The 12,806-nt window shown below is 45.0% G+C and overlaps 1 protein-coding gene across 1 annotated transcript in view; it reads left to right on the forward strand.

Moving 5' to 3' along the window:
- Positions 1-12,806, forward strand: part of Dok5 (docking protein 5) — a 151,578-nt gene that overhangs the window by 67,057 nt on the left and 71,715 nt on the right. The window lies entirely within an intron of this gene.

The raw sequence follows: 12,806 nt of genomic DNA on the forward strand, positions 1-12,806 counted from the left end.
TCACCCAGAACACATCACCCCCATTTTACATCTTTCTTTTTTTTTTTTTTTTAACTAACCCACTAAATCCATTGACAGCTACCCCATATTCCTCATGGTGAGGAACCACCCACTGGAACATAGCAAACTGGGTCTGGGCCTCTTTGACCTTTAGAATTTTGTGTAAAACCAGTAGAGATCTGTCAGTACAGAGACCTGACTCTCTTTTCTGTGCAGTTCTTACACAGGTCCTGCGATGTCTTCCTTGTGCATGCTCACGCAGTGTTGGAAAGCAGTCGTGTACCACGGAACCCTTGTATAAGCTCTAAGGCCAAGCCCTCTGACCCCCATCTGCAGGACTGGTACCCAGTCGGATGCATCCAGATTCACTGGTTGCATACTGGTTTCTGCAGAAAACAGTGCTAAAGGCATGCCTTGATTTGCTTGTTTGGGAGGCCTTACCTTCCAAGGTAGCTTCAAAGACCCAAAGCAGTATTTGGTTCCTAAGTCATACAACTAATATAGAGTTGAGATCTCTGTTAAAAGTGTGGTGGTCCTCAGCTTGTCATGGGCATCTCTCTGCAGTCCTCCCATCTCCCAGGTCCTTGTGACCTTTGTGGAAAGAATTCAAATGAGTCAAAGTATATCGCAGAAGACAGACATGATTTATTTCAGAGTAAAGAGAGACACTCTCAAAGGTTAAGAATAGACAATGGCCAGAGGGTCCAGGATGATCTATGTTGTACACAGGGTCTGTACTATTCCTAAAGAATATGGGACAGTCGGCGTTCCCCTATGGATGCTGTACTGGCTAGCTTTGTGTCAAATTGACACAGCTGGAGTTATCCTAGAGAAAGGAGCTTTAGTTGGGGAAATGCCTCCATGAGATCCAGCTGTAAGGCATTTTCTCAATTAGTGATCAAGGGGGGGGGCCTTGTGGGTGGTGCCATCTCTTGGCTGGTAGTCTTGGTTCTATAAGAGAGCAGGCTGAGCAAGCCAGTGGAGGCAAGCCAGTAAAGAACATCCCTCCATGGCCTCTGCATCAGCTCCTGCTTTCTGACCTGCTTGAGTTCCAGTCCTGCATCCTTGGGTGATCTACAGCAGTATGGAAATGTAAGCGGAATAAACCCTTTCCTCCCCAACTTGCATCTTGGTCATTATGTTTGTGCAGGAATAGAAACCCTGACTAAGACAGATGCTTTCCCTCACAGGGGATTAGATTAGTAGTGCATGTGGGTTAACTCTTTAGGGAGACACAACAGTATGCTTTTGCCCTTTATGGTAAAGTCTTCACTAGGCAGTACTATTGTGACCTTCCCCTTTGTTCTGAAGTCATGTCTCTGCCCAGGGTCAGAGATGAGGCAAGGTCCCCCTCTGTTGACCATGACCAGAGGTCTGCAACTTCCATTCCTGGTTTTATAAGATGTTGATTAAGAGGGGTAGAGTGTGTAGCCCCCACAGACCTCCAAATCATTCAGTGTCTGTTACTAGCAATCTCTTCAGAACCTCACCCAGCCTCCTACTTGACAATTCTTTACCGTATGATCATGGTGTGTGGTCACCCGTGCGCCTCTGTGTAAAGCTCAAGGTATTTCCAGAAATAATTCATTCTTCTCGAGCCCTATACCATCTTCCTGGGTACAGGAAAACAAAAGAGAACGGGAGAGTAGGAGTTGGTAATTGTTGGAAGGCGTGAACGCACCCACCAGAAGGAAGAGTAGTGAGGGCTGCTTTGTAGGTCTTTCTGATCCTGTCCATCAGCTCACGGTGAAGACTGTGTGTTTGAAGTGTGTGGAGACTCCAGACACTTCCCACAGCCCCTCCTGACACTTCTGGGAAGCAGGCTCCTGGACTGGCTCTTGCTGGCCCACGGAGATTGGTATGATGTCACTTCCCTCAGGCAAATCCTCACAGTGGCTTGTGGGACCTCAGCACCTGAGTTCCCATGGCCTGTGCAACGTCCCATCTCAGTGTTCACAGTCTCATCTTCCCCTGCTCTGGGGCTCCCGGTGCCCTAGAGTCTTTCCACACCGTCACCCCTGTATTTCCCTTTTCCTGGGAGTCTGTTACTCCTGGGCACACATCCACACAGCTCACTTCTCAGTTCAGTGACTATTCCTCATAGGTGGTACTTGCCCTTAGCCCTTTTATTTAGAGTGGAACCCATTAAGCCACTCCCTTCTGGTCTCCTTTCCTAGTTTCCTTAGCTCTTACTGCTGTGAATGCTCTTACCGGGTGTTTCCCAGTTTCTCTATTAACTATAAGTGCCTAACACCGAGCAGACAACTTCATACTTCCTGAGGGTTAAGAATAGAATTTTCCAAAGAGCCATCTGGAAACCAGGAAAATGAATTTCGATTTGGAAGACATTGGTTGTGGTGACTGGACCTGAAGGTGCCAGGACTTAGGAATTTTAGAGAAAGTTCAGGACAGATTCCAACTGTCCCCCCTTCAGCGGGCTGAAGAGGGCCCTTTGACAGGGAGGCAGCCAAGGACACCCTCCTTCCTTGCCCTACTTTGGATTTCTACCTGCTGGCTTTCGGATTTAATATGCAGATCTTTGGGGAACCCGGTACATCGGTTTCTCTTTCATCTGCAATCATTATTAAGCAAGGTTCAAAGCCCTGGCACCAAGGAGGAATTACCTCTATCAAGCCTCCAAGCCCTTGACGGGCTGCCCGCTTTTCTTCTTTCTCTTTACTCTCTCAAATCTGATGTGTTCAATATTAATCTCTTGGGGGCGCAGAAGTAATTCCGAGATGTGCATCTTATGTCTAAATACTGTGTCATTTATGAGTCTCGATAATAAAATACCAAGGTTATAAGTACCACGCTGTGACCAGATTTCAGAATGTATTCCAGTATAAAGAGATTTCTAGAAGACACTGGGAAATGCGTATTATGCTCTTTGATCTACAGAGCCAAGACATGGGGTCTGAGGACACATCTCTCTAGTAGGAACACCTGCTTTGTGGATCTGAATCCTTTCTGGAGTTTTAACGTAAAAGTTGACTGGAGAACTTTAAAACTTTGTACATGGTTCACTGAGCACACTGCTAAAGGTGTTATCTCTCCTGGGCAATAATGGAAAGTAGATATACGAATACAAAATGCAAAAGGAAAAAAATTTTTTTCACTTCTTAGCCTCCACCCTGAAGTTCCTCCCCTCGAGCCCCCTGAGCTGCCAGGGATGCCCTGAAACTGACTAACTTTACTTTAGCAATGTGAGGGCTCCAATGGCATTAGCCCTCCCTGTCCTGAAATGCAGACCCTCTGACTCCATTCCAGAAGGCAAGCGGCTGGCATTGACGAGGAGGTTTGGGTTTCTTAACCTGCTTTGTTTTGTGGGGAATGGGTGAGAGTCAGGGCACACTCCAGGGTGGACAGGACAGCTCAGCTGTTGACTGGGAGCTCTGGGTTCTGCTCTGGCTTTGCCAGTTATTCTCTGTTATAGCTATTAACTGCTCTCCTTCCCTCCTCCCCTCCTCTATCTTCCTTTCTTTCCTCCTTCCTCCCCCTCCCTCTACTCCCTCCTGTCCCCTCCCCTGCCTTCTCTCCCTCCCTCCCTCCCTCCCCCCTTCCTTTTTTCCTTCCTTCCCCCTTCTTTTCTCCTCCCCTTCTCTCCATCTCTTTCCTTTTCCCTTCCTTCCTTCCTTTCTTCCTTCCCCCTCCCCATCTCTCTCTTTCTTTCCTCCTTCCTTCTCCTCTCTCCCTCCATTCCTCCTATACTCCCCCATCTTCTCCTCCTCTCCTTTTATCCCAAGCATTTCCTAGAACAAATAAATTCCCTTCTGACAAAACCCACCAGGACCACGATGCTTGTATATGCACCCTCATTTATCAGTGTCCGCCAGGCCACCAATGTGACAGCAGTGAACAGCAAGGGGTCACTGTTCCACTGCAGCCCACATGTGTGCACGCGCGCGTGCGCACGCGCGCGCGCACACACACACACACACACACACACGACCGTGTTTGAGAACCACAACTTTCTAATTGGGCTATGACTTCTGCCATTCACCAGGCCCCATCAGGCTTCCTGTCCTGCCTCCATCCATCCTTACTGAGTAGTGTTTACTGGAAATCACTCTCGGGTTTCCCAGGATCCATGTCAGATGGGGCTTAGTTTTTGAGAAAATAGGACTCTATGTTCTTCACAGTGAGCTAATGGCCAATGTCCTAAAAAACAACTGCTTCTCTATAATCAATTAAATATTTCCATCTATCTATCTATCTATCTATCTATCTATCTATCTATCTATCTATCTCCCTCTCTACTTTTCTTCTCCCTCTTTCTCCTTTCCCTCCCTCTCTTTCTTCCTCCCTCTCTCCCTCCCTCTCTTTGATCCTTTCTCCTTCTTCTTCTCTCTCTCCCTCCTTCTCTCTCTCCCTCCTTCTCTCTCTCCCTCTTTCTCTCTCCCTCCTTCTCTCTCTCCCTCCTTCTCTCTCTCCTTCCTTCTCTCTCCCTCTTTCTCTCTCCCTCCTTCTCTCTCCCCTCTCTTTCTCCCTCCTTCTCTCTCTCCCTCCTTCTCTGTCTCCCTCCTTCTCACTCCCTCCTTCTCTCTCTTCCTCCTTCTCTCTCTCCCTCTTTCTCTCTCCCTCCTTCTCTCTCTCCCTCCTTCTCTCTCTCCTTCATTCTCTCTCCCTCCTTCTATCTCTCCCTCTTTCTCTCTCCCTCCTTCTCTCTCCCCTCTCTTTCTCCCTCCTTCTCTCTCTCCCTCCTTCTCTGTCTCCCTCCTTCTCTCTCCCTCCTTCTCTCTCTCCCTCCTTCTCTCTCCCTCATTCTCTCTCCCTCCTTCTCTCTCTCTCTCTCCCTTTCTCCCTCTCTTGGACTCTGTTCCTTCTCATCTATGTGAATATATTTGGGTCAGAATTAATTCTGTAGTAATTTTTATTTTATTAATTAATTAATAATTGATTAATTTACTTAGTTTTCCTTTCTCTAATATATTCTCTAATATATTCTCAGAATATATCCTAGCCGTTCATTTCAACACTTAGACATACCCATTGTAGTTGTCCTCTGCTCATCCAGGAAATCACCCACCAGGTCATGTTCGGGAAGTTTCCTCTCATTCAAGACAGCATGACTTCACAGCCCCATAAATTGAGTTGTCCTTATGTATAGATATTCTCTCCAGCTGTAAGCCCAGGCAGACCCATAGTTCCTGCTGTAGGGGAAGTAGGGAGAGGGAGTGGCCTGGGATACAGCCCCCATCTTATTTCCTTAGGCCTTTGTAAGAGGAAGTGGAGTGTGTGCTGAGGCTCCCTGGTGCACGCTCCAAACAGACTTAATTCTCTTTCCCCCTAAGCTTGATTCCATTCTGTGGCTCCCTGGCCTGTAGTTTGGCACTGAGATCCACTCAGCTATTTACAACAGAGGCCAGCAAAGCATCCTGGAGTCTCCCCTTTCCTTCCCCGCTTGTCTTACTCGGTGGTTTTACTGCTGTGAACAGACACCATGACCAAGGCAACGGTTCCACTCCCTGGGCCAAGCATCTACACACCCTCTCACTCCTCCACATCCAGCCTGTGGCCAAGTTTGCAGTCTTCCTTCTGCATAGACACCCCGCCCCACCCCATCCCAACCTGACCCCACTGCCTTTCCTAGTCCATGTGGCAAACTGTGGTCATCTCTCTCAATCTCTGCCTTGTCTGATCCTCCCCTGTGACTTTCTTGGGTCCATGCTGAGTTAGTCTGCTGGGCCACTCTGCATGGAGACCGTGACCCACCGACCACCATGGTTTAGCGCATGACGATGTGCTGCAGAGGTTCCTTCCCTCAGTCCCCACATTTCTCAAGGCTAGACTTTATGATGTTTATATAATCTCACATCTTCCTTGAAATACATTTCAGCAATTCTGAAAAGGTAGAAATAAGGCAGGAAACAGAACATGACATCAGGCCTAGTCTCTGTGTGCATAAAAATGACTAGTAGGCTAATAAATACTTTTCAGACCTTTTGCTCTATGAAACATACAGAAACACGGTTCTCACATTGTGATTGTGTTTTCATAGGGGAAAGAGCCGTTCACAGCACATGTGTGTGAGGAGACTCTGAGCCCAGGTTTCCTCATGCTCTTGGGTTGGGCATCAGTTGTGACAAGTTCTGTGGTACTCGGAATATTTTGGCTCACGACGGAAATGGTATGTTGGCATCAGCCAGCCCCCCATTTCCTGCTGTTAACTTAAGAATATTCTTTACTAATAAAACTGCTCCAGAGTACAAATTACTCTTACTCCACAACAATCCCTTCAAAAATTTTATGCACAGAAATGATCCTGACACTTCATTGATAAAAAACTCAACCCTCATGAAGAAGTTGTGTCTCCCTTGGTACGGAGGCTGTGTTAACTCCTGCATTCATTGCTGGAAAGGTTACCCGGGATGGCACGGCCACAGCTGGCTTATACAGGTATCCTGCATCCCAGAATCCCTTCTACCAGCCTGAGATACCACGTGCTACAGCTCAGACACCTCTATCCAGGGAAAGATGCAGAAAAAGTGGATTTGTTCCTGTTATTGCACTTGTACAAATAAAGACTGCTCTTGGGGAGACAGTTCATAGTTTAGGCACGAGCCCAGCTTATTTTAAATGACCAAGGGTGCAGGGATATTTTTAGAGAGACAGAAACCCACTAATATAGGGGTTGGGCTGCAACTGTCTAGACTTGCTCTTTCTTCAGAAGTGTTTTAGAAAAGGTTTGCCTGAAACCGCTGCATTCGGAGGCTCTGAGCGTAGACTTTCGAGTGGAGACAAAGCTCTCCTCTCAGGACTTTGCATTCAGCTTGAGTGAGCCTTGATGTGTTGGCTCCCCTCTAACCACCATCTCTGTCTTATTCATCAACCGTACTTATTTTTCTAGAAAAGGCTGTATGAACAAGTTAAAAGTTTCAGAATACATTATATAAAACTCGATTGAATTTTCTTAAATAGAAATGTTTATAAGAGTACCCTAAAATTTGAAGCACTATAATTATGTGATAATAATAACTATCATTTAATTTCGTGGGTTACTTAGTAATACTTCAGGGCCTGCGGTGGGCGCAGAAAGGCATGATTTTCATACTGCGTTCATTTTGAAGATGACCTACAAAAGGAAGGGGGCTTATGCCTCTTCGTTTTCAGCACGGTAATGGCCTCCATTTTTTTCTAAGAATGAAGTAATTCAAGGCTTCTGCAGAGATTTGCAATTTGCATACACAAAGTGAATTGCTCACTTAATTCATTCGGTCCCACAAGGGAAAAAATAATTAGGATTCAGCCAACAAAGACAAGGCAGAAAAGTGCCTTTCAGGCAGTGCTCTCGTTCTCACTTGGCAAACATAAATAAATCATCATCTATAAATTACCACGAGCGGAAAAACAGGCAGAATTGGAAGTCAGGTCCTTGTTTGCCTAAATGGCTTCAGACTTCAGCTCACCAGGACAGGGTCGAATATTCCCAGGCCGAGCCCACTAATCGGGTGATTCCACCACATGCATCTGTGTCCCTCAAGGGAACATGCCTTTAAACAGCCAACTGAGTGAATCTCCCCTTGAAACTCTAGATGAAATTTCAACCCTGTCTTCATCTAGCTGCAAGATAATCCATTTGGAAAATTGAATTGTGTAGTTCGAGATTGTTTTCCAAGTTGTTATTGCAAAACCCCCTTAACAGGAAATTAAACTTTTAAAGTATGGCTACTTTGCTAATTGCTGCTTGTTAAACATTTATTTCAGCAAATACTATCATTTATGACGAGTAAGACATCTGGCATGTAACTCTGAAACAGACAAATTAATTTGTAGCCTATTTTAAGTAGTTTTAAATTGGGTGGCATACTTAAAGACTTATCAGAAATTTGGTATTTCTTTCTTTCCACGGGCCCATGGTAATGTGTATGGTAATCACTTAGTTCTTAAGTCTTCCTGACTTTTCCTTAGACCCTCCCTAACCCAAGGGGAGAACTTAATCATCACTCATTGGCTGGTTGGCTGCTGGGCTCTCCTGACCCCATTTCTTGTCCTTTGCTGTAATTCCTGGCCTCCCTAAGGTCAAAGTCACAATAAATGATCTTGTCAGCTACACGCCGCTCTCACTTGGTGCCATTTATCTCAAGATTCCAGTCATCCTGAAGTTCCATTGTACTGGGAACACATGGGCCACATAGAACCACTGCAACACACACAGAGATACATACATACATACATACATACATACACACACATACATACATATACATACACATACCCCCACAGATACATACATACATGCATACACATACCCCACAATACACCACACACACAGATACATACATACATACATACATACACATACATACATACACATACACCACAATACACCACACACACAGATAAATACATACACATACATACACATACACCACACATACACCACACACAGATATATACATACATGCATACACATACATACACATACCCCATACATATACCACACACAGAGATATATACATACATACATGCATACATACATATACATACACATACCCCACACATATACTACACACACAGACACCACACACACAGACACACACATACCCCCACACATACAACACACATACAGACATACACACACAGAGATACATACATACACATACACACACATAGACACACACATACCCCACAATACCCCCCACAGACACACATACACCCCCACATACACCACACATACAGATACATACAAACATACATACATACACACACACACATACCTCACACATACACCACACACACAGACATACACACACCATACACATACAACACACAGATGCATACATAATGCATACATGCATACATACATACACATACACACACATATCCCACACATACACCACACACAAACAGACACACAGAGACACAAACATACCCCTCCACATATACCACACACAGAGATACAAACATAATGCACACATACATACATAAATACATACACATACACACACATATCCCACACACACACCACATACAAACAGACACACAGATACAAACATACCCCACCACATATGCCACACACAGAGATACATACATAATGCATACATACATACATACATACATAAATACATAAGTCACAGACATATAGCACATACACAGATACATGCATACTACATACATACACATACACACACACCCTACATATACACCACACACAGACACACAGAAACATATACACATACCACATACATATACCATACATGCATACACACAAGCCAAGCACACACAAACACACTACCACCACCACACACACCCACACCCACACACACCCCCCCCTCCACACACACACAAACACACACACATATTGGTTTTCCAATGATGTGATAAATTCTGTCCAAAAGCAACTTGGGGGAAGAAAAGCTTTACTTTAGTTTACAGGTTACTTACATACAGTCTATGACCGAGTCATTTATTTTCCTTGGAAATTTATTTGTTTTCTTCACCTTGTAAACCCCTGTCTGTTCTTGAAACCTATGGTAGGGACTCCTTGCATTCATTCATTGGTGTTGGGGGGCTTAATAGAGTACCCTAGATGTCTGTACTTGTATTTCTGTCTCTGTTCTTTACCAGTTGTGAGACAAGTTAAAACCTCCAGGGCTTAACTTTCTCATATAGTCAATATAAATGTTATGAAAAAATAAAAGACTATAATCGATATGAAGTAGTTATAACTCAATACTTGACATGCTAATTGGGAACTAGATAAATATTGGTCAAAGGCATTGTAATTATGACTTCACTATATTGTCTGTTACACGAAGCTCTGCAGATGGCCCCAGACACGGCTGAGAGTCCCTTACTTACTCTGGGAGCTTTGGATCTTTGTGGATTGGACTCCTGGACCCCTGCCTTTCATTCATGTAGACTTGATCTACGTAATTTCCGGGAGTCTGCCAGCTGGATTCCAGTCCAGTGTCCTTGCCACCAGTTAGGAATAGTTCATCCCTTAGCACGCCGTTGAGGCGCCCATCATTCTGCTTAGGTCCGTGGTTCTGATGACGGTGTCCTTCCACCCCAGGAGTCTGAGCTTTCATTGGACAGATCCTTGAGAATTCTCTGCTTCTTGTAGGTCACAGTTCTCAGCACTGGTGATACAGTGAAGAACCAAATCAATGACTCCCTGCTCATAGTGAGGAAGAGAAAGATCCAAAGAGATAGATAGGTAAAGGAACTACCTCCAGTGTTGGTGTACACGGTTGATGCCAGAAGGACGGGATCAGGAGAGGGATGTAAGGGTGGGAGAGAAGGACCACAGCTTTAAATAGAGCAATCAGTGGTGGTGCCATTGGACAGACACGGCATGCACATGAAGGGGGCACAGGATACTGTTGGGGCATGTGACTGAGCGTGGCTTCCAAGTGATCACTGAACAAAAGCAAAGGGTATATCTGCTTCAGGGCGTCATTAAAGGTCTCGTGACTGAGACCAGTTCCAGAGGGCCTTCAAGACAAGGTTTTTTTTTTTTTTTTTTCCAAATGATGACATCCATTATGGTTGACTTCACACAGCTAGAACTAGGTCTCTCCAATACAGTGACCTCTGTGAAGGTCATAAGGACAATGTGTCCAGGTTGTAGAGGTGTCTAAGAGTGTCCCAGAACTTCCAAGGACTGTTCACTAGACATTCTTCAGGAGCAGCGTTGTCACTTGCAGCAGTGGAAGGTGGGCCATTTCTCTGAGAGGAATCCAGAAAGCGTGGGAGGAAAGTCTGTGATGGGGATCTATTCTGAAATGAGAGAATCAGATTTTTTCCCCAGACTTACTTCCAGGCAGTACCTTCCAACACGATCAGACACTAGAGCCAGAAAGCATGCCCCTGACGAGGCTGCCTTCTGTTATCTCCTACATTGCTTTGGAAAAGGCAAGCTGGCCCACCCACACCATCTGCCCAGAGTCTGTTGAAGGGAAGACGCTGTGATGTAGACGTGAACTTCAGAGCCTGGTCATGATGGAGGACAAGAGTTATCAAATGGTTTGAGAAGCAGAGCATTGTCCATTTCTATTTCATCGGAAGTGTGAGCTAAAGGGACATCCCTGTCCTCCTGTGCCCACGTCTCATTGTGTCCTAAACAGAAGGACGTGTGCTTGTGATCAGCTTGGGCTGTGCTTGCTGGGCTGCCCAAAACAGACATATGGTGGCTTGGAGACCATAACTATACCCCATTCCCCCACCCTCAGCAGGCTACCTGTGTACATATACATAACGCATAATATACATACACATACATATACATATCTGTTGCGGGACATATTAAAGAAAGGCTGGCAGGCTTCCTGCACTACTGCCAACACCTCTCTGCCCCAGCATGGTCCCGCTGGCTCTGTCTCTAGTTAGTCCCCACAGCTACCGATCGCAGTCTGCACAGCTATGGTTTGCTTGTCTCTGGAGCTGCTACTTCCTTCTCAGCCATAAACCCCTGCAGTCAGTGGCCCCACCTTCCAGTAACCCAGAACTCTAGAAGCTTATAATTAACAAGTCAGATTTATATGTCAATATATTCTCAATTCACAAGATGCCCACACAATCATTTCAGAGCCAATGGATAATGATACAAGCTGCCCACCTAGATCAGACAAGTTATCCCAATCATTTTATTCCTATATGATATTAATAACCACCTGCGGCTATTTAAAACCACGCGGAATCAGGATCTTCTTCCTGTCTGTCTGCCTCCATCTTGGCTCCTCCTTCTCTCTCCTCTGAGTTGCTCTCTGTCCCTGCAGCTCCTCTTTCTGCCTCCCCTTCCCCTGTCCAATCATAGGCCTCCTGCTGCACTAATACTTTAATGTAATTGGATAGGGATATGCCCGCAATATCTTAAGGAGGATGCCCACGTGTAGAGAAGATTATGTGATGAGCATTTATGCCAGTGTACACAGAGACAGTGGGACTTGCTCATTGATCAAATTCTTTAGCTATGTATTTTTTGAAATTAAAAAAAAAAAAAGACTTACCAGTGAGCCTAGCGATAATTGGGGCCTGTGTTTCCACACTGACTAAATCAAAAGCAGTGTGGAGTAGAACAGAAAGAGTACATTGGTTTAGTGTTCATCTAGAACGAGGTGATCACAGACATAGGGTTTAACCTAGTGTAGTATGGGAGTGGGGTTAAGGGAGAAGAACTTGAGTGCAGAAGGCCTCTAGTATATCCTGAGGGTGCATGCTGCAATGGGGCTTGGGAGCACATGATCTAGTGACAGGGGACATCTCCAGATCCAATTACAATTCAAAAGGTGTTTAGTGTGGACAGGAATGAGTCTCATCCACATGATTAACATGTGCCTTTCCCATGTGACAGCCTTATGATAGTCTCCCACATACATGCTATTTGAGTCTGTGGATTTATCTGGACCACATTAGAAAGCGCTCTGTTATTCCTTGCCTGTGTTGTATCATAGGCCCATGATGGTTATGTTTATCTCAAACATATACAGACCTATTTCCTTCTCACGGTTCCCTAAATAATACAGAACAACCGCTGTTACAAGGCATTTAAATATATGAGAAATTATAAGTAGCCTAGAAATAATTTAAAGTATACACAAGAATCTGAATACTCTACCATCTCATGATACTTGAACTTCTTAAGGATTCTGGTATTGGTCCTTTGGTGGGATCTTTGTAGATTTTGAGGGATGACAGTATTTGCCTTCTGTGGGCATGCAACACCACGTATAAGGTATGCTCGGCATAGAAGTTTATGTGAATGGCAGCTACTATCTCTATTTTTACCATCCATCTGACTACCTATCATCTCTCTCTCTCTCTCTCTCTCTCTCTCTCTCTCTCTCTCTCTCTCTCTCTCTCTC

This window comes from Mus pahari, chromosome 3 (assembly GCF_900095145.1).
Source record: "Mus pahari chromosome 3, PAHARI_EIJ_v1.1, whole genome shotgun sequence".
Classification (NCBI taxonomy): Eukaryota; Metazoa; Chordata; class Mammalia; order Rodentia; family Muridae; genus Mus; species Mus pahari.